This window comes from Aristolochia californica, unplaced genomic scaffold (genome assembly GCF_029961685.1).
Source record: "Aristolochia californica isolate CCGP_79_NKW_82.1479 unplaced genomic scaffold, dmAriCali1.0.hap1 SCAF_5, whole genome shotgun sequence".
Taxonomy (NCBI): Eukaryota; Viridiplantae; Streptophyta; class Magnoliopsida; order Piperales; family Aristolochiaceae; genus Aristolochia; species Aristolochia californica.
In genome coordinates this window covers 18543040-18566267 of record NW_027182214.1, presented here as the reverse complement: position 1 = coordinate 18566267, position 23228 = coordinate 18543040, and positions in this window count along the sequence as shown.

The window sequence follows — 23228 nt, the reverse complement described above, 5'->3', positions numbered from 1 at the left end:
AAAGGTTTTGATCCATAGTTGATTTGCACCTTTAACATATTTCAAACATGCATATCGTATTTTTAAAACATGTGTAGAAAAATACTTTCTTATAAAATTCCGAGCTATTAGGGTTGAACTAATGGAATTTCCAAAGCTTGGATAACAAAACTTTTGTGCTCATTTGTGGTGTGTGAATAAATTATCTTTACTTACATTTTTTATCTGTTTAAATTCTTTCCATACATGAACTCTAAAATTTTCATTTTGTTGTGATCTATTTGCCTTTTATCTCTTTTTTTGTTTACTAGATGAAGGAAAAGTGCAAAGGTAAGTTTTGATTAAAGAAAATAGTATATATCTAAAATTTAAATGCACAATGCACAAATGTAGAGGGAGATAATTCCAAAAAGTCTCGATAATTTTTTGGGATTGTAAACTCTTTTTTGATTTAATATATCAGGTTCTGCAATAATTGGGAAAAGGGGGAGGCGGGGGATTTTTAACTGAGTGTTGACTCCCAATCCATAAGTCTATCCTTACAAAAATATAGCCCATTACTAAAGATAAATCACTTTACGATCATCTATGATCGATAGGTCAGCTTTTTGTAAATGGGAAAGTAATGGCTTATTTGACTCAGGTAAATATCCCACTGCACATTCACTTGAGAATTTATTTATTATACCCTTTAAAATGTTTGGATCCATAGGTCATTTGCATCTTTTACATGTTTCAAGCGTGTAGATCCATTTCTTAAAACATGTGTTGAAAAATTCTTTCTTATAAAATTCCGATCTATTAGGTACTTACATTTTTTATTGTTTTAAATTCTTTCCATACATAAACTAAAAAATTTTCATTTTGTTGTGAACAATTTGCCTTTTATCTCTTTTTTTCTTTACGAGATGAAGGAAAAGTGAAAACTCAAGTTTTGGTTTAAGAAAAAAGTACACATCTAAAATGGAAATGAACAATTAAAAAATGAAGAGAGATAATTCCAAAAAGTGTCTATACTTTTTAGGGATTCTAAAATCATTTTAGTTTTTATATATCAGGTTCTGTAATCGTTGGGACAAGGGGGAGGCGAGGGATTTTTAACTGAGTGTTTACTCCCAATCCATAAGTCATTTCTTTCAAAAAAAGAGCCTGTTACGCATGACAAATCAGTTTACAATAATCTATCATCGTTAGGTCAGCCTTTTGTAAATGGACAAAATAATGGCTTGTTTGACAAGGGTAAATATCCCACCGCATGATCACTTGAGAATTTAATGTTATAGTCTTTAAATGGTTTGGATCCATAAGTCATTTGCGTCATTAACTTGTTTCAAGCATGCATATCCATTTCTTAAAACATGTGTACAAAAATCTCTTTCTTATAAAATTCTGAGCTATTAGGGTTGAACTTGTGAAATTTCCCAAACTTGGATATCAAAACTTTCGTGTTCATTTGTGGTGTGTGAATAAATTTTATGTACTTACATTTGTTTATAGTTTTAAATTCTTTCAATACATAAACTCTAAAATTTTCATTTTGTTGTGATCTATTTGCCTTTTATCTCTTTTTTTGTTTACGAGATGAAGAGAAAGTGAAAACTCAAGTTTTTCTTTAAGAAAAAAGTATACATCTAAAATGGAAATGCACAATGCACAAATGTAGGGAGAGATGATTCCAAAAAATGTCAGTAATTTTTAGGGACTGTAAACACTTCTTAGTTTTTACATATCAGGTTTCTCAATCGTCGGGAAAAGGGGGAGGCTGGGGATTTTTAACTGAGTGTTGACTCCCAATCCATCAATCATTCCTTTACAAAATTTAGCCCGTTACAGATGATAAATCACTTTAAAATCATCTTTGATCGTTAGGTCTGCTTTTTGTAAATGGGAAAAATAATGGCTTGTTTGACTCGGGTAAATCTCCCACCGCACGTTCACTTGAGAATTTAATGTTATTCTCATTAAAAGGTTTGGATCCATAGGTCATTTGCATCTTTAACATGTTTCAATCATGCATATCCATTTTTAAAAACATGTGAAGAAAAATTTCTTTCTTATAAAATTCTGAGCTTTTAGTGTTGAACTAGTGGAATTTCCAAAAATTGGATAACAAAACTTTTGTGTTCATTTGTGGTGTGTAAATAAACTTTCTTTAATTACATATTTTTATTGCGTTAAATTCATTCCATACATAATTTCTAAAATTTCATTTTGTTATGATCTATTTGCCTTTTATCTCTTTTTTTTTTACGAGATGAAGGGAAACTGATAACTCATGTTTTGCTTTAAAAAAAAAGTATACATCCAAAATGGAAATGCACAATGCACAAATATAGGGAGAGATAATTCCAAAAAGTGTTTGTATTTTTTAGGGATTATAAACTCTTTAGTTTTTATATATTAGGTTATGCAATCGTCAGGAAAATGGGGAGGATTTGGATTTGTAACTGAGTGTTGAGTCCCCATCTGTAAGTCAGTCCATACAAAAAAATAGCCTATTACGCATGATAAATAAATTTACAATCATCTATGATCGTTAGGTCAACTTTTTGTAAATGGGCAAAATAATGGCTTGTTTGACTCGGGTAAATATCCCACCGCACGTGCACTTGAGAATTTAATGTTATTCTCTTTAAAATGTTTGGATCCATAGGTTCTTTGCATATTTAACATGTTTCAAGCATGTATATCCATTTTTTAAAACATGTGTTAGAAACTCTCTTTATTATAAGATTCCGAGCTATTAGGGTTGGACTAGAGGAATTTCCCAAACTTGGACAACAAATCTTTTGTGTTCATTTGTGGTGTGTTAATAAATTTTATTTTCTTAAATTTGTTATAGCTAAAAATTCTTTCCATACCTAAACTCTAAAATTTTCATTTTGCTGTGATGTGTTGCCTTTTATCTCATTTTTTGTTTACGAGATGAAGGGAAAGTGAAACCTCAAGTTTTGATTGAAGAAAAAAGTATACATCTAAAATGGAAATGCACAATGCAAAAATTTAGAGAGAGATAATTCAAGAAAGTATCTGTAATTTTTAGGGATTGTAAACACTTTTTTGTTTTTATATATCCGGTTCTGGAATCGTCGGTAAAAGGGGGAGTCCGGGGATCTTTAACTGTGTGTTGACTCCCAATCTATAAGTCATTCCTTACATAAATAAAGCTCGTTACGTATGATAAAGCACTTTACAATCATCTGAGATCGTTAGGTCAACTTTTTTTAAATGGGCAAAATAATTGCTTGACTGACTCGGGTAAATATCCCACCGCACATTCACTTGAGAATTTTTTATTATTCTCTTTAAAATGTTTGGATCCATAGATCATTTGCATCTTTAACATGTTTCAAGGATGCAAGTCCATTTTTTAAAACATGTGTAGAAAAATCTCTTTCTTCTAAAATGTTGAGCTATTAGTATTGAACTTGTGGAATTTCCCAAATTTGGATTACAAAACTTTTGTGTTCATTTGTGGTGTGTGAATAAATTTTATTTATTTACATTTGTTATTGCTTTAAATTCTTTTTATACATAAACTGTAAAATTGTCATTTTGTTGTGATCTATTTGCCTTATATCTCTTTTTTTTTTTACGTGATGAAGGGAAAGTGAAAACTCAACTTTTGATTTAATAAAAAAGTATAGATCTAAAATGGAAATGCACAATGCACAAATGTAACGAGAGATAATTCCAAAAAGTGTCTGTAAATTGTAGGGATTGTAATCTCTTTTTAGTTTTTATATATTAGGTTCTGCAATGGTCGAGAAAAGGGGGAGGCAAGGGATTTTTAACTGAGTGTTGACTCCCAATACATAAATCATTACTTACAAAAATATAGCCCACTACACATGATAAATCACTTCGCAACCATCTATGATCGTTAGGTCAGGTTTTTGTAAATGGGAAAAATAATGGCTTTTTCGACTCTAGTAATTATCCCATCGCATGTTCACTTGAGAATTTAATGTTATTGTCTTTAAAAGGTTTGGATCCATAAGTCATTTGCATCATTAACATGTTTCAAGCATGCATATCCATTTTTTAGAACATGTGTAGAAAAATCTCTTTCTTATAAAATTTCCAGCTATTAGGGTTGAACTAGTTGAATTTCCCAAACATGGATAACAAAAATTTTGTGTTAATTTGTGCTGTGTGAATAAATTTTCTTTGCTTACATTTGTTTATTGATTTAAATTCTTTCCATACATAAACTCTAAAATTTTCATTTTGTTGTGCTCAATTTGCCTTTTATCCCTTTTTTTGTTTATGAGGAGAAGGGAAAGTGAAAGCTCAAGCTTTGATTTAAGAAAAAATTATACTTCTAAAGTGGAAATGCACAATGCACAAATGTAGAGAGAGATAATACACAAAAGTGTCTATAATTTTTAGGGATTGTAAACTCTTTTTAGTTTTTATATATTAGGTTCTGCAATTGGCAGGGAAAGGGGGAGGCATGGGATTTTTTACGGAGTGTTGACTCCCAATCCATCAGTCTTTCCTTACAAAAATATAGCATGTTACATATGATAAATCACTTTACAATCTTCAATCATCGTTAGGTCTGCTTTTTGTCAATGGGCAAAATAATGGCTTGTCTTGCTCAGGTAAATATCCCACCGCACGTTCACTTGGGAATTTAATGTTATTTACTTTAAAAGGTTTGGATCCATATGTCATTTTCATCATTAACATGTTTCAAGCACGCATATCCATTTTTTAAAACATGTGTAGAAAAATTTCTTTCTTATAAAATACCGGGCTATTAAGGTTGAACTAGTGGAATTTCCAATACTTGGATAACAAAAATTTTGTGTTCATTTGTGGTGTGTGAATAAATTTTATTTACTTACAATTATTTATTGCTACAATTTCGTTTCATACATAAACTATAAAATTTTCATTTGGTTGTGATCGATTTGCCTTTTATCACTTTTTTGGTTTACAAGATGAAGGGAAAGTGAAAACTCAAGATTTGATTTAAGAAACAATTATACTTCAAAAATGGAAATGCATAATGCACAAATGTAGAGAGAGATAATTCCAAAAAGTGTCTGTAATTTTTAGGGATTGTAAACTCTTTTTAGTTTTACATTTTAGGTTCTACAATTGTCAAGAAAAGGGGGAGACGGGGGATCTTTAGCCGAGTGTTGACTCCCAATCCATAAGTCATTCCTTACAAAAATATAACCCGTCACGCATGATAAATTAGTTTACAATCATCTAAGATCGTTAGGTCAACTTTTTGTAAATGGGCAAAATAATTGATTGTTTGACTCGAGTAAATATCCCACCGCACTTTCACTTGAGAATTTAATGTTATTCTCTTTAAAAGGTTTGGATCCAGAGGCATTTGCATCTTTAACAAGTGTCAAGCATGCATATCAATTTTTTAAAACATGTGTAGAAAAATCTCTCTTATAAAATTCAGAGCTATTAGGGTTCAACTAGTGGAATTTCCCAAACTTTGATAACAAAACTTTTGTGGTCGTTTGTGGTGTGTGAAGAAATTTTCTTTACTTACATTTTTTTATTGCTTTAAATTCTTTCCATACATCAACTCTAAAATTTTCAATTTGTTGTGATCTATTTGCCTTTTATCTCTTTTTTTGTTTACGTGATGAGGGAAAGTGAAAACTCAAGTTTTGATTTAAGAAAAAAGTATACTTCTAAAATGGAAATGCACAATGCACAAATATAGAGAGAGATAATTCCAAAAAGTGTTTTTAATTTTTAGGGATTGTTAACTCTTTTTAGTTCTTATATATAAGGTTCTGCAATCGTAGGGAAAAGGGGGAGGCGGGGAATTTTTAATTGAGTGTTGACTCCCAATCCATAAGTCATTCCTTACAATAATGTAGCCCGTTGCACTTGATAAATCACTTAACAATCATCTATGATCGTTAGGTCAACTTTTTGAAAAATGGCAAAGTAATGGCTTGTTTTACTCGGGTTAATATCCCACAGCACGTTCAGTTGAGAATTTAATGATATTCTCTTTAAAAGGTTTGGATCCATAGGTCGTTTGTATCTCTAACATGTTTCAAGGTTGCATATCCATTTTTTAAAACATGTGTAAAAAAATCTCTTTCTTATAAAATTCCAAGCTATTGGGGTTGAACTAGTGGAATTTAGCAAAATTGGATAACCAAACTTTTGTGTTCATTTGTGGTGTGTGAATAAATTTTCTTTACTAATATTTTTTTATTCCTTTAAATTCTTTCCGTAGATAAACTCTAAAATTTTCATTTTGTTGTGATCTTTTTGCCTTTTATCTCTTTTTTTGTTTACGAGATGAAGGGAAAGTGAAAACTCAAAGTTTTAATTTAAGAAAAAAGAGTACATCTAAAATGGAAATACAGAATGCACAAATATAGAGAGAGATAATTCCAAAGAGTGTACGTATTCTTTAGAGATTGTAAGCTCTTTTTAGTTTTTATATACCAGGTTCTGCAATCGTCGGGAAAAGTGTGTGGCAGCGCATTTTTAACTGAGTGTTGAATCCCAATCCAAAAGTCCTTCCTTAAAAAAATATTGCCCGTTAGGCATGAAATATCACCTTCCAATCATGGATGCTCGTTAGGTCAGCTTTTTGTAAACAGGCAAAATAATGGCTTGTTTGACTTGGGTAAGTATCCCACTGCACGTTCACTTGAGAATTTAATGTTATTATCTTTAAAAGGTTTGGATCCATAGGTCATTTGCATCTTTAACTTGTTTCAAGCATGCATATCCATTTTTAAAACATGTGTAGAAAAATATCTTTCTTTTCAAATTCCGAGCTATTAGGGTTGAACAAGTGGAATTTCCATAACATGGATAACAAAACTTTTGTGTTCATTTGTGGTGTGTGAAAAAATTTCCTAACTTACTTTTTTTTATTGCTTTAAATTCTTTCCGTACTTAAACTCTAAAATTTTCATTTTGTTGTGAGATATTTGCCTTTTATCTCTTTTTTGTTTACGAGATGAAGGGAAAGTGAAAACTCAAGTTTCTTTTTAAGAAAAAAGTTTACAAATAAAATGGAAATGCACAATGCACAAATGTAGAGAGAGATAATTCCAAAAAATTTCTGTAATTTTTTGGGATTTTAAACTCTTTTTAGTTTGTATATATCAAGTTCTGCATTCGTCAAGCAAATGGGGAGGTGGGATTTCTAATTGAGTGTTGACTCCCAATCCATAAGTTATTCCTGAAAAAAATATATCCTGTTATGCATGATAAATCACTTTAAAATCATCTATGATCGTTATGTCTGCTTTTTGTAAATGAGCAAAATAATGGCTTGTTTGACTTGGGTAAATATCCCACCACACGTTCACTTGAGAATTTAATGTTATTGTCTTTAAAAGGTTTGGATCCATAGGTCATTTCCATCTTTTACATGTTTTAAGCATGCATATCCATTTTTTAAAACATGTGTAGAAAAATCTCTTTCTTATAAAATTCCGAGCTATTAGGGTTGAACTAGTGGAATTTCCAAAACTTGGACAACAAAACTTTTGTGTTCATTTGTGGTGTGTGAATAAATTTTCTTTACTTACATTTGTTATTTCTTTAAATTCTTTCCATACATAAACTCTATAATTTTCATTTTGTTGTGATCTATTTGCCTTTTATCTCTTTTTTTGTTCACGAGATGAAGGGAAAGTGAAAACTCAAGTTTTGATTTAAGAAAAAAGAATACACCTATAATTGAAATGCACAATGCAAAAATGTAGAGATAATTAATTCCAAAAAGTGTCACTCATTTTTAGGGATTGTTAACTCTTTTTAGTTTTTATATATCAGGTTCTACAATCGATAGGAAAATAGGGAGGCGGGGGATTTTAAATTGAGTGTTGATTCCCTATCCATAAGTCATTCCTTACAAAACTATAGCCTGTAGTGCTGTATAATTCATAATACAATCATTTATGATCGTTACGTCAGCTTTTTGTAAATGGGCAAAGTAATGGCTTGTTTGACTCAGGTAACTATCCCACAACACGTTCACTTGAGAATTTATTGTTATTCTCGGTAAAATGTTTGGATCCATAGGTCATTTGAATCTTTAACATGTTTCAAGCATGCATGTCCTTTTTTTAAAACATGTGTTGAAAAATCTTTTTCTTATAAAATTCCGAGCTATTAGGGTTGAACTAGTGGAATTTCCCAAACTTGGATAACAAAACTTTTGTGTTCATTTGTGATGTGTGAATAAATTTTCTTTATTTAAATTTTTTATTCCTTTAAATTCTTTCTATTCATCAACTCTAAAGTTTTCATTTTGTTGTGATCTATTTGCCTTTTATCTCTATTTTTGTTTACGAGATGAAGCGAAAGTGAAAACTCAAATTTCGATTTAATAAAAAAATATACATCTAAAATGGAAATGCACAATGCACAAAAGTAGAGAGAGATAATTCAAACAGGTGTCTGCAATTTTTATGGATTGTAACCTCTTTTTAGTTTTAATATATCAGGTTTTGCAATCGTTGGGAAACGGCGGATGTGGGAAATTTTTAACTGAGTGTTGACTCCATATCCATAAGTCATTCCTTAAAAAAATATAGCCTGTTACGCATGATAAATCACCTTACAATCTTCTATGATCGTTAGGTCAGCTTTTTGTAAATGGGCAAAATAATGGCTTGTTTGACTCTAGTAAATATCCCACTGCACGTTCACCTGAGAATTGAATGTTATTCCCTTTAAATGGTTTGGATCCATAGGTCATTTGCATCTTTTACATATTTCAAGCATGCATATCCGTTTTTTAAAACATGTGTAGAAAAATCTCTTTCTTATAAAATTATGAGCTATTAGGGTTGAAGTAGTGGAATTTCCAAAACTTGGACAACAAAACTTTTGTGTTCATTTGTGGTGTGTTAACAAATTTTCTTTAATTACCTTTGTTATTGCTTTAAATTCTTTCCATACATAAATTCTAAAATTTTCATTTTGTTGTGATCTATTTGCCTTTTATCTCTTCTTTTGTTTACGAGATGAAGGCAGTGTGAAAATTCAAGTTTTGATTTAATAAAAAAGTACACATCTAATATTGAAATGCACAATCCACAAATTTCGAGAGAGATAATTCAAAAAAGTGTTTGTAAGTTTTTAGGGTTTGTAAACTCTTTTTAGTTTTTAAAAAATTAGGTTGTGCAATCGTCGGGAAAAGGGGGAGGCGAGGGATTTTTAACTGAGTGTTAACTCCCAATCCATAACTCATTCCTTACAAAAATATAGCCCGTTACGCATCATAAATCACTTTACAATCATCTATGATCGTTAGGTCAGCTTTTTAAAAATGGGCAAAATAATGGCTTGTTTGACTCGGGTAAATATCCCACCGCATGTTCACTTGAGAATTTAATGTTATTCTCTTTAAAAGGTTTGGAGCCATAGGTCATTTGCAACTTTAACATATTACAAATATGCATATCCCTTTTTTAAAACATGTGTAGAAAAATCTTTTTCTTGTAAAATTCCGAGCTATTAGGGTTGAACTAATGGAATTTCCTAAGCTTGGACAACAAAAATTTTGTCTTCATTTGTGATGTGTAAATAAATTTTATTTACTTACATTTGTTTATTGCTCTAAATTCGTTCCATACATAAACTCTAAAATTTTCATTTTGATGTGATATATTTGCCTGTTATCTCTTTTTTTGTTTACGAGATGAAGGGAAAGTGAAAACTAAAATTTTGGTTTAAGAAAAAAATATACATCGAAAATGGACATGCACAATGCACAAATGTAGAGAGATATAATTCCAAAAAGTGTTTGTACTTTTTAGGGATTGTAAACTCTTTTTAGTTTTTATATATAAGGTTTTGTAATCATCGGGAAAAGGGCGAGGCAGGGGATTTGTAACTGAGTGTTGACTCCCAATCCATATGTCAATCCTTACAAAAATATAGCCCGTTATGCATCATAAATCACTTTACAATCATCTATGATCGTTAGGTCAGCTTTTTATAAATGGGCAAAATAATGGCTTGTTTGACTCGGGTAAATATCCCACCGCACGTTCACTTGAGAATTTAATGTTATTCTCTTTAAAAGGTTTGGATCCATAGGTCATTTGCAACATTAACATATTTCAAGCATGCATATCCTTTTTTTAAAAAATGTGTAGAAAAATATTTTTCTTATAAAATTCCGTGCTATTAGGGTTGAACTAATGGAATTTTCTAAGCTTGGACAACAAAAATTTTGGGTTTATTTGTGATGTGTAAATAAATTTTATTTACTTACATTTGTTTATTGCTTTAAATTTGTTCCATACATAAACTCTAAAATTTTCATTTTGATGTGATATATTTGCCTGTTATCTCTTTTTTTGTTTACGAGATGAAGGGAAAGTGAAAACTAAAATTTTGGTTTAAGAAAAAAATTTACATCTAAAATGGACATGCACAATGCACAAAATGTAGAGAGATATAATTCCAAAAAGTGTCTCTACTTTTTAGGGATTGTAAACTCTTTTTAGTTTTTATATATAAGGTTTTGTAATCATCGGGAAAAGGGCGAGGCAGGGGATTTGTAACTGAGTGTTGACTCCCAATCCATATGTCATTCCTTACAAAAATAAACCTTGTTACGCATGATAAATCAATTTACAATCATTTATGATCGTTAGGTTAGCTTTTTTTAAATGGGAAAAATAATGGCTTGTTTGACTCGGGTAAATATCCCACTGCACGTTCACTTGAGAATTTAATCTTATTGTCTTTTAAAGGTTTGGATTCATAGGTCATTTGCATCTTTAACATGTTTCAACCATGCATATCCATTTTTTAAAACATGTGTAGAAAAATCTCTTTCTTATAAAATTCTGAGCAATTAGGGTTGAACTAGTGGAATTTCCCAAACTTGGACAACAAAACTTGTGTTTATTTGTGGTGTGTGAATAAATTATCTTTACTTAAATTTGTTATTTCTTTAAATTCTTTCCATACATGAACTCTAAAATTTTCATTTTGTTGAGATCTATTTGCCTTTTATCTCTTTTTTTGTTTACTAGATGAAGGAAAAGTGAAAAATTAAGTTTTGATTAAAGAAAGTAGTATACATCTAAAATTGAAATGCACAATGCAAAAATGTAGAGAGAGATAATTTTTAAAAAAGTATCTGTAATTTTTTGGTATTGTGAACTTTTTTTTGTTTTAATATATCAGGTTCTACAATAGTTGGGAAAAGGGGGAGGTGGGGGATTTTTAACTGAGTGTTGACTCTCAATCCATCAGTCTATCCTTACAAAAATATAGGCCCATTACGAAAGATAAATCATATTACGATCATCTATGATCGTTAGGTCAGCTTTTTGTAAATAGGCAAAATAAAGGCTTATTTGACTCTGGTAAATATCCCACTACACATTCACTTGAGAATTGAATGTTATTCTCTTGAAAAGGTTTGGATCCATAGGTCATTTGCATCTTTAACATGTTTCAAGCATGGAAATCCATTTTTTAAAACATGTGTAGAAAAATCTCTTTCTTATAAAATTCCGATCTATTAGGGTTGAACTAGTGGAATTTCCCAAACTCGGATAACAAAACTTTTGTGTTTATTTGTGGTTTGTGAATAAATTTTCTTAACTTACATGTTTTTATGGTTTTAAATTCTTTCCTTACTTAAACTCAAAAATTTTCATTTTGTTGTGATCGATTTTCCTTTTATCTCTTTTTTTCTTTACGTGATGAAGGGAAAGTGAAAATTCAAGTTTTGGTTTAAGAAAAAAGAACACATCTAAAATGGAAATGAACAATTCACAAATGAAGAGAGAGATAATTCCAAAAAGTGTCTGCACTTTTTAGGGATTCTAAAATCCTTTTAGTTTTTATATATCAGGTTCTGCAATCGTCGGGAAAAGGAGGAGGCGGGGGATTTTTAACTGAGTGTTGACTCCCTATCCATAAGTCATTTCTCTCAAAAATTGAGCCCGTAACACATGACAAATCAGTTTACAATAATCTATGATCGTTAGGTCAGGTTTTTGTAAATGGGCAAAATAATGGCTTGTTTGACACGGATAAATATCCCACCACACGATCACTTGAGAATTTAATGTTATAGTCTTTAAATGGTTTGGATCCATAAGTCATTTGCGTCATTAACTTGTTTCAAGCATGCATATCCATTTCTTAAAACATGTGTAGAAAAATCACTTTCTTATAAAATTCTGAGCTATTAGGGTTGAACTCGTGGAATTTCCCAAACTTGGATATCAAAACTTTTGTGTTCATTTGTGGTGTGTGAATAAATTTTATTTACTTATATTTGTTTATTTCTTTAAATTCTTTCCATAAAAAAACTCTAAAATTTTCATTTTGTTGTGATCTATTTGCCTTTTATCTCTTTTTTTGTTTATGAGATGAAAGGAAAGTGAAAACTCAAGTTTTTCTTTAAGAAAAAAGTATACATCTAAAAATGAAATGCACAATGCACAAATGTAGGGAGAGATAATTCCAACAAGTGTCAGTAATTTTTAGGGATTGTAAATGCTTTTTAGTTTTTATATATCAGGTTTTGCAATCGTTGGGAAAAGAGGGAGGTTGGGGATTTTTAACTGAGTGTTGACTCCCAATCCATCAATCATTCCTTAACAAAATATAGCCCGTTATGGATGATAAATCACTTTGCAATCATCTTTGATCGTTAGGTCAGCTTTTTGTAATGGCTTCTTTGACTCGGGTAAATATCCCACCACACGTTCACTTGACAATTTAATGTTATTCTCTTTAAAAGGTTTGGATCCATAGGTCATTTGCTTCATTAACATGTTTCAAACATGCATATCCATTTTTTAAAACATGTGTAGAAAAATTTCTTTCTTATAAAATTGCGAGCTATTAGTGTTGAACTAGTGGAATTTCCAAAAATTGGATAACAAAACTTTTGTGTTCATTTGTGGTGTGTAAATAAATTTTCCTTACTTACATTTTTTTTATTGCGTTACATTCATTCCATACATAAACTCTAAAATTTTATTTTGTTATGATCAATTTGTCTTTTATCTCTTTTTTTTAACGAGATAAAGGGAAAGTGAAAACTCATGTTTTGCTTAAAGAAAAAAGTATACATCCAAAATGGAATTGCACAATGCACGTATGTAGGGAGAGATAATTCCAAAAAGTGTCTGTAGTTTTTAGGGATTATAAACTCTTTTTAGTTCTTATATATCAGGTCATGCAATCGTTGGGAAAATGGGGAGGCGTTGGATTTGTAACTGAGTGTTGAGTCCCAATCTGTAAGTCAATCAGGAAAAAAATATAGCCTTTTACGCATGATAAAACATTTTATAATCATCTGTGATTGTTAGGTCTGCTTTTGGTAAATGGGCAAAATAATGGCTTGTTTGACTCGGGTAAATATCCCACCGCACGTACACTTGAGAATTTAATGTTATTCTCTTTAAAATGTTTGGATCCATAGGTCCTTTGCATATTTAACATGTTTCAAGCATGCATATCCATTTTTTAAAGCATGTGTTGAAAACTCTCTTTCTTATAAAATTCCAAGCTATTGGGGTTGAATTAGTGGAATTTCCCAAACTTGGACAACAAAACTTTTGTGTTCATTTATGGTGTGTTAATAAATTTTCTTTTCTTAAATTTGTTATTACTAAAAATTCTTTCCATACATAAACTCTAAAATTTTCATTTTGCTGTGATCTATTTGGCTTTTATATCATTTTTTGTTCACGAGATGGAAGGGAAAGTGAAAACTCAAGTTTTGATTTAATAAAAAAGTATACATCTAAAATATAAATGCACAATGTAAAAATTTAGAGAGAGAGAATTCCAAAAAGTGTCAGTAATTTTTAGGGATTGTAAACCCTTTTTTGTTTTTATATATCAGGTTCTGGAATCGTCGGGAAAAGGGGGAGGTCGGGGATCTTTAACTGAGTGTTGACTCCCAATCCATAAGTAATTACTTACATAAATATAGCCCCGTTACGTATGATAAAACACTTTACAATCATCTAAGATTGTTAGGTCAACTTTTTGTAAATGGGCAAAATAATTGCTTGTTTGACCCAAGTAAATATCGAGCCGCACGTTCAGTTGAGAATTTTTTGTTATTCTGTTTAAAATGTTTGGATCCATAGGTCATTTGCATCTTTAACAAGTTTCAAGGATGCAAGTCCAGTTTTTAAAATATGTGTAGAAAAGTCTCTTTCTTCTAAAATTTCCCAAACTTGGATTACAAAACTTTTGTGTTCATTTTTTGTATGAGAATAAACTTTTTTTTTTTACATTTGTTATTGCTTTAAATTCTTTCTATACATAAACTGTAAAATTTTCATTTTGTTCTTATCTATTTGCCTTAAATCTCTTTTTTTGTTTACGTGATGAAGGGAAAGTGACAACTCAAGTTTTGATTTAAGAAAAAAGTATAGATCAAAATTGGAAATGCACAATGCACAAATTTAGCGAGAGATAATTCCAAAAAGTGTCATTAAATTGTAGGGATTGTAAACTCTTTTTAGTTTTTAAATATAAGGTTCTACAATGGTTGAGAAAAGGGGGAGGCAGGGGATTTTTAACTGAGTGTTGATTCCCAATCCATAAATCATTCCTTACAAAAATATAGCCCGTTACACATGATAAATCACTTTACAATCATCTATGATCGTTAGGTCAGGTTTTTGTAAATGGGAAAAATAATGGCTTGTTTGACTCTGGTAATTATCCCACCGCATGTTCACTTGAGAATTTAATGTTTTTGTCTTTAAAAAGTTTAGATCCATAAGTCATTTGCATCATTAAAATGTTTCAAGCATGCATATCCATTTTTTAAAACATGTGTAGAAAAATCTCTTTCTTATAAAATTCTGAGCTATTAGGGTTGAACTAGTGGAATTTCCCAAACTTGGAAAACAAAACTTTTGTGTTCATTTGTGTTGTGTGAATAAATTTTCTTTACTTACATTTGTTTATTGATTTAAATTCTTTCCATACATAAACTCTAAAATTTTCATTTTGTTGTGATCCATTTGCCTTTTATCCTTTTTTTGTTTATCAAATGAAGGGAAAGTGAAAACTCAAGTTTTGATTCAAGAAAAAATTATACATCTAAAATGGAAATTCACAATGCAAAAATGTAGAGAGAGATAATACCAAAAAGTGTCTATAATTTTTAGGGATTATAAAATCTTTTAAGTTTTTATAAATCAAGTTCTACAATTGTCGGGAAAAGGGGGAGGCGGGGGATTTTTAACTGAGTGTTGACTCCCAATCCATCAGTCATTCCTTACAAAAATATAGCCTGTTACGTATGATAAGTCACTTTACAATCGTCAATCATCGTTAGGTCAGCTTTTTGTCAATGGGCAAAATAATGGCTTGTCTTACTCGGGTAAATATCCCACCGCTCGTTCACTTTGGAATTTAATGTTATTCTCTTTAAAAGGTTTGGATCCATAAGTAATTTGCATCTTTAACATGTTTCAACCATACATATCCATTTTTAAACATGTGTAGAAAAATCTTTTTATTATAAAATTTTGAGTTATTAGGGTTGAACTAGTGGAATTTCCAATACTTCGATAACAAAAAATTTGTGTTTATTACTTGAATTTATTTTCATACATAGACTCTAAAATATTCATTTTGTTGTGATCGATTTGCTTTTTATCACTTTTTTTGTTTACAAGATGAAGGGAAAGTGAAAACTCAAGCTTTGATTTAAGAAAAAATTACACTTCTAAAATGGATATGCATAGTGCACAAATGTAGAGAGAGATAATTCCAAAAAGTGTTTGTAATTATTATGGATTGTAAACTCTTTTTTAGTTTTTACATATTAGGTTCTGCACTTGTCGAGAAAAGGGGGAGACGGGATTCTTTAGCTGAGTGTTGACTCCCAATCCATAAGTCATTCCTTGCAAAAATATAACCCGTTACACATGATAAATCAGTTTACAATCATCTAAGATCGTTAGGTCAACTTTTTGTAAATGGGCAAAATAATTGCTTGTGTGACTCGGGTAAATATCCCACCGCACTTTCACTTGAGAATTTAATGTTATTTTCTTTAAATGGTTTGGATCCAGAGACATTTGCATCTTTAACAAGTTTCAAGTATGCATATCAATTTTTTAAAACATGTGTAGAAAAATCTCTCTTATAAAATTTCGAGCTATTAGGGTTGGACTAGCGGAATTTCCCAAACTTGGATAACAAAAATTTTTTTCTTTACTTACATTTTTTTTATTGCTTTAAATTCTTTCCATACATCAACTCTAAAAATTTCAATTTGTTGTGATCTATTCGCCCTTTATCTCTTTTTTTGTTTACGTGATGAGGGACTGTGAAAACTTAAGTTTTGATTTAATAAAATAGTATACTTCTAAAATTGAAGTGCACAATGCACAAATATAGAGAGAGATAATTCCAAAAAGTGTTTCTAATTTTTAGGGATTGTTAACTCTTTTTAGTTTTTATATATAAGGTTCTGCAATCGATGGGAAAAGGGGGAGGCGTGGGATTTTTAATTGAGTGTTGACTCCCTATCCATAAGTCATTCCTTAAAAAATATAGCCCGTTACGCATGATAAATAACTTAGCAATCATCTATGATTGTTAGGTACGCTTTTTGTAAATATGCAAAATAATGACTAGTTTGGCTCGAGTAAATATCCCACCGCACGTTCACTTGAGAATTTAATGTTATTCTCTTAAAAAGGTTTGGATCCATAGGTAATTTGCATATTTAACATATTTCAAGCATGCATATCCATTTTTTAAAATATGTGTTGAAAAATATCATTCTTATAAAATTCCGAGCTATTAGGGTTGAACTATTGGAATTTCCCAAACTTGGTTAACAAAACTTTTTTGTTCGTTTGTGGTGTGTGAAACAATTTTCTTTACATACATTTTTTATTGCTTTAATTTCTTTTTATACATAAACTCTAAAATTTTCATTTTGTTGTGATCGATTTGCCTTTTATCTCTTTTTTGTTTACGAGAAGAAAAGAAAGTGAAAACTCAAGCTTTGATTTAAAAAAAAATATACTGGAAATGCACAATGCACAAATGTAGAGAGAGATAATTCCAAAATGTATCTGTAATTTTTAAGGGTTGTAAACTCTTTTTAGTTTTTATGTATCTGGTTCTGCAATCGATGGGAAAAGGGGGAGGCAAGGGATTTTTAACGGAGTGTTGACTCCCAATCCATAAGTCATTCCTTACAAAAATATAGCCTGTTACGCATGATAAATCTCTTTACAATCATCTCTGACTGTTAGGTCAGCTTTTTCTAAATGGGCAAAATAATGGCTTGTTTGGCTCGGGTAAATAGCCCACTGCACGTTCACTTGAGAATTTAATGTTGTTCTGTTTAAAAGGTTTGGATCCATAGGTCATTTGAATATTTAACATGTTTCAAGCAATCATATCCATTTTTTAAAACATGTGTAGAAAAATCTCTTTTTTATAAAATTTGAGCTATTAGGGTTGAACTAGTGAATTTTCCCAAACTTGGATAACAAAAGTTTTGTGTTCATTTTTGGTGTGTGAATAAATTTTCTTTGCTTCCATTTGTTATTGTATTAAATTCTTTCGATACATAAACTCTAAATTTTCATTATGTTGTGATCCATTTGCTTTTTATCTTTTTTTTTGTTTACAAGATGAAGGGAAAGTGAAAACTCAAGTCTTGATATAAGAAAAAAGTATACATATAAAATGGAAATGCACAATGTAAAAATGTAGAGAGAGATAAATCCAAAAAGTATCTGTAATTTTTAGGGATTGTAAACTTTTTTTAATTTTTATATAGTAGGATCTGCAATCTTCGGGAAAAGGGGGATACGGGGGATTTTTAACTGAGTGTTGACTCCCAGTCCATAAGTCATTCCTTACAAAAACATAGCCCGTTACGTATGATAAATCACTTTGCAATCATCAAAGATCAATAGGTCAACTTTTTGTAAATAAGCAAACTAATTGCTTGTTTGACTCGGGTAAATATCCCACCGCACTTTCACTTGAGAATTTAATGTTATTCTCTTTAAAAGGTTTGATCCAGAGGTCATTTGCATCTTTAACAAGTTTCAAGCATGCATATTCATTTTTAAAAGCATGTGTAGAAAAATCTCTCTCTTATAATATTCCGAGCTATTAGGGTTAAACTAGTGGAATTTCCCAAACTTGGATAACAAAACTTTTGTGTTCGTTTTTGGTGTGTAAATAAATTTTCTTTCTTACATTTGTTTAGTGCTTTAAAGGCTTTCCATACATAAAATCTAAAATTTTCATTTTGTTGTGATCTATTTGCCTTTAATCTCTTTTTTTGTTTACAAGATGACGGGAAATTGAAAATTCAAGTTTTGATTTAAGAAAAAAGTATACATCTAAAATGGAAATGCACAATACATAAATGTAGAGAGATAATTCAAAAAGTGTCTGTAATTTTTAGGGATTTTGAACTCTTTTTTTGTTTTTATATATCAGGTTCTACAATTCTTAGGAAAAGGGGGAAGCGGGGGATTTTTATAAGTCAATCCTTACAAAAATATAGCCCGTTACACAAGATAAATCACTTTACAATCATTTATGATCGTTAGGTCATTTTTTGTAAATGGGCAAAATAATTGTTTATTTGACTCGGGTAAATATCCCACCCCACGTTCACTTGAGAATTTAATGTTTCAAGCAAGCATATCGTTTTTTTAAAACATGTGTAGAAAAATCTCTTTCTTATAAAATTCTGAGCTATTAAGGTTGAACTAGTGGAATTTCCCAAACTTGGATAACAAAACTTTTGTGTTCATTTGTGGTGTGTGAATAAATTTTCTTTACTTACATTTGTTTATTACTTTAAATTCTTTCCATACATAAACTCTAAAATTATCATTTTGTTGTGATCTATTTGCCTTCTATCTCTTTTTTTGTTTATGAGATGAAGGGAAAGTAAAAAATCAAGTTTTTATTTAAGAAAAAAATATACATCTAAAATGGAAATGCACAATGCACAAAAGTAGAGAGAGTTCATTCAAAAAAGTGCCTGTGATTTTTAGGGATTGTTAACTCCTTTGAGTTTTTATATATCAGGTTCTGCAATCGTTGGGAAATGGGGCAGGCAGGGGATTTTAACTGAGTGTTGACTCCTAATCCATCAATCATTCCTTACAAAAATATAGCCCGTTATGCATGATAAAATACTTTACAATCATCTATGATCGTTAGGTCAGCTTTTGGTAAATGGGCAAAATATTGGCTTATTTGACTCGGTTAAATATCCCACTGCACGTTCACTTGAGAATTTAATGTTATTCTCTTTAAAAGGTTTGGATCCCTAGGTCTTTTGCATCTTTAACATGTTTCAAGCAAGCATATCCAATTTTTAAAACATGTGTAGAAAAATCTTTTTTTATAAAATTCCGAGCTATTTGGGTTGAACTAGTGGAATTTCCAAAACTTGGATAACAAAAATTTTGTGTTCATTTGTGGTGTGTGAATAAATTTTCTTTACATAAATTTGTTTATTGCTTTAAAGTCTTTCTATACATAAACTCTAAATCTTTCATTTTGTTCTGATCTAGTAGGCCTATTATCTCCTCTTTTGTTTACGAGATGAAGGGAAAGTCAAAATTCAAGTTTAGGTTTAAGGAAAAAGTATACATCTAAAATGGAAATGTATAATGCACAAATGTAGAGAGAGATAATTAAAAAAAGTTTCTTTAATTTTTAAGGACTGTAAACTTTTTTGTTTTTATACATCAGGTTCTACAATCGTCGGGAAAAGGGGGAGGCGGGGGATTCTTAACTAAGTGTTGACTCCCAGTCCATAAGTCATTCCTTACAAAAATATAGCCCGTTACGTATGATAAATCATATTACAATCGTCTTTGATCATTAGGTCAGCTTTTTGTAAATGGGCAAAATAATGGCTTGTTTGACTCTGGTAAATATCCCACTGCACGTTAACTTGAGAATTTAATGTTATTCTCTTTAAAAGGTTTGGATCCAAAGATCATTTGCATCTTTAACAAGTTTCAAGCATGCATATCCATTTTTTAAAACATGTGTAGAAAAATTTCTTTCTTATAAAATTCTGAGCTATTAGGGTTGAACTAATGCAATTTCCCAAACTTGGATAACAAAACTTTTGTGTTCATTTGTGGGGTGTGAATAAATTTTATTTATTTACATTTGTTATTGCTTTAAATTCTTTCCATACATAAACTCTATAATTTTTATTTTGTTGTGATCTATTTTTCTTCTATCTCTATTTTTTTTAATGAGATGAAGGGAAAGTGAAAACTCAAGCTTTCATTTAAGAAAAAAGTATACATCTAAAATGGAAAAGCACAATGCACTAATGTTGAGAGAGATAATTCCAAAAAGTGTCTGTAATTTTTAGGGATTGTAAACTTTTTTTAGTTTTTAAATATCAGGTTCAGCAATCGTCTGGAGAACGTGGAGGCGGGGGATTTTTAACTGAGTGTTGACTCCCAATCCATAAGTCATTCCTTATAAAAAAATAGCCTGTTACACATGATAAATCACTTTACAATCATCGATGAAAGTTAGGTCAGCTTTTTGTAAATGGGCAAAATAATGGCTTGTTTTACTCGGGTAAATATCCCACCGCACGTTCACTCGAGAATTTTATATTATTCACTTTAAAAGGTTTGGATCCATAGGTCATTTGCATATTTAACATGTTACATGCATGCATATCCATTTTTTAAAACATGTGTAGAAAAATCTCTTTCTTCTAACATTCTGAGCTATTAGGGTTGAACTAGTGGAACTTCCAAAACATGGATAACAAAACTTTTATGTTCGTTTGTGGTGTGTGAATAAATTTTCTTTAATTACATTTGTTATTGCTTTAAAATCTTTCCATACATAAACTCTAAAATTTTCATTTCGCTGTGATCTATTTCACTTTTGTATATTTTTTTGTTTACGAGATAAAGGAAAAATGAAAAGTCAAGTTTTGATTTAAGAATGTAGTATACATCTAAAATTGAAATCCACAATGCAAAAATGAAGAGAGAGACAATTCCAAAAAGTATCTATAATTTTTAGCGATTGTAAAATATTTTTAATTTTTGTATATCAGGTTCTGCCATCGTCGGGAAAAAGGGGAGGCGAGGGATTTTTAACTGAGTGTTGACTCCCAATCCATAAGTCAATCCTTACAAAAATATAGGCCGTTACGCATGATAAATCACTTTACAATCATCTATGATCTTTAGGTCATTTTTTTGTAAATGGGCAAAATAATTGCTTTTTCGACTTGGGTAAATATCCCACCGCACGTTCACTTGAGAATTTAATGTTATTCTTTTTAAAAGCTTTGGATCCATAGGTCATTTGCATCTTTAACATGTTTCAAGAAAGCAAATCTATTTTTTAAACCATGTGTAGAAAAATCTTTTTCTTTTAAAATTCCGAACTATTAAGGTTGAACTAGTGGAATTTCCAAAACTTGGATAACAAAACTTTTGGGTTCATTTATGGTGTGAGAATAAATTTTCTTTACTTACATTTGTTTATTGCTTTAAATTATTACAATTCATAAACTCTAAAATTTTCATTTTGTTGTGATCTATTTGCCTGTATCTCTTTTTTAGTTTACGAAATGAAGGGAGAGTGAAAACTTAAGTTTTATTTCAGAAAAAACGTATACATCTAAAATGAAATGCACAATGGACAAATGTAGTGAGAGTTAATTCCAAAAAGTGTCTATAATTTTTAGGCATTGTTAACTCTTTTTTAGTTTTTATATATCAGGTTCTGCAATCGTCGGTAAAAGGTGGAGCGGGGGATTTTGAACTGAGTGTTCACTCCTAATCGATTAGTTATTCCTTAAAAAAATATAGCCCGTTGCGCATGATAAATCACTTTACAATCATCTTTTATCGGTAGGTCAACTTTTTGTAAATGGGCAAAATAATGGCTTATTTGACTCAGGTAAATATCCCACTGCACGTTCACATGAGAATTTAATGTTATTCTCTTTAAAAGGTTTGGATCCATACGTCATTTGCATCTTTAACATGTTTCAAGCATGCATATCCATTTTTTAATACAAGTGTAGAAAAATGTCTTTCTTATAAAATTCCGAGCTATTAGGGTTGAACTAGTGGAATTTCCCAAAATTGGATAACCAAACTTATGTGTTCATTTCTGGTGTGTGAATAAATTTTCTTTCCTTACATTTGTTTATTGCTTTAAATTATTTCCACACATAAATCCTAAACTTTTCATTTTGTTGTGATCTATTTACTATTTATCTCTTTTTTTGTTTACGAGATGAAGGGAATGTGAAAACTCAAGTTTTGATTGAAGAAAAAAGTATACATCTTCAATTTAAATGCACAATGCACAAAGTTAGAGAGAGATAATTCCAAAAAGTGTCTGTAATTTTTAGGGATTGTAAACTCTTTTTAGTTTTTATATATCAGGTTCTGTATTCGTCGAGAAAGGGGGGAGGCGGGGGATTTTTATATGAGTTTTGACTCCCAATCCATAAGTCATTCCTTACAAAAATATAGCCCGTTATGCATGGAAAATACTTTACAATCATCTATGATCGTTAGGTCAGCTTTTTGTAAATGGGCAAAATAATTGCTTGTTTGACTCGGGTAAATATCCCACCGCACGTTCACTTGAGAATTTAATGTTATTCTCTTTAAAAGGTTTGGATCCATAGGTCATTTGCATCTTTAACATGTTTCAAGCATGCATCTCCATTTTTTAAAACATGTGTAGAAACATCTCTTTCTTATAAAATTTCGAGCTGTTAGGGTTGTACTAGTACAATTTCTCAAAATTCGATAACAAAACTATTTTTCTCATTTGTGGTGTTTGAATAAATTTTATTTACATACATTTATTTCTACCTTTAAATTCTTCCCATACATAAAATCTATAATTTTCATCTCGTTGTGATCTATTTGCCTTTTATCACTTTTTTTTTTTTACGAGATGAAGGGAAAATGAAAACTCAAGTTTTTGATTTAAAAAAAAATGATAAATCTAGAATGGAAAGGCCCAATGCACAAATGTAGAGAGAAATAATTCCAAAAATTTTCTGTAATTTTTAGGGATTGTAAACTCTTTTAAGTTTTTATATATGAGTTTCTGCAATTGTTGGGAAATGGGGAGGCAGGGGATTTTTAACTGAGTGGTTACTCCCAATCCATCAGTCATTCCTTACAAATGTATAGCCCATAACGCATGATAAATCACTTTACAATCATCAATGATCTTAGGTCAGCTTTTTGTAAATG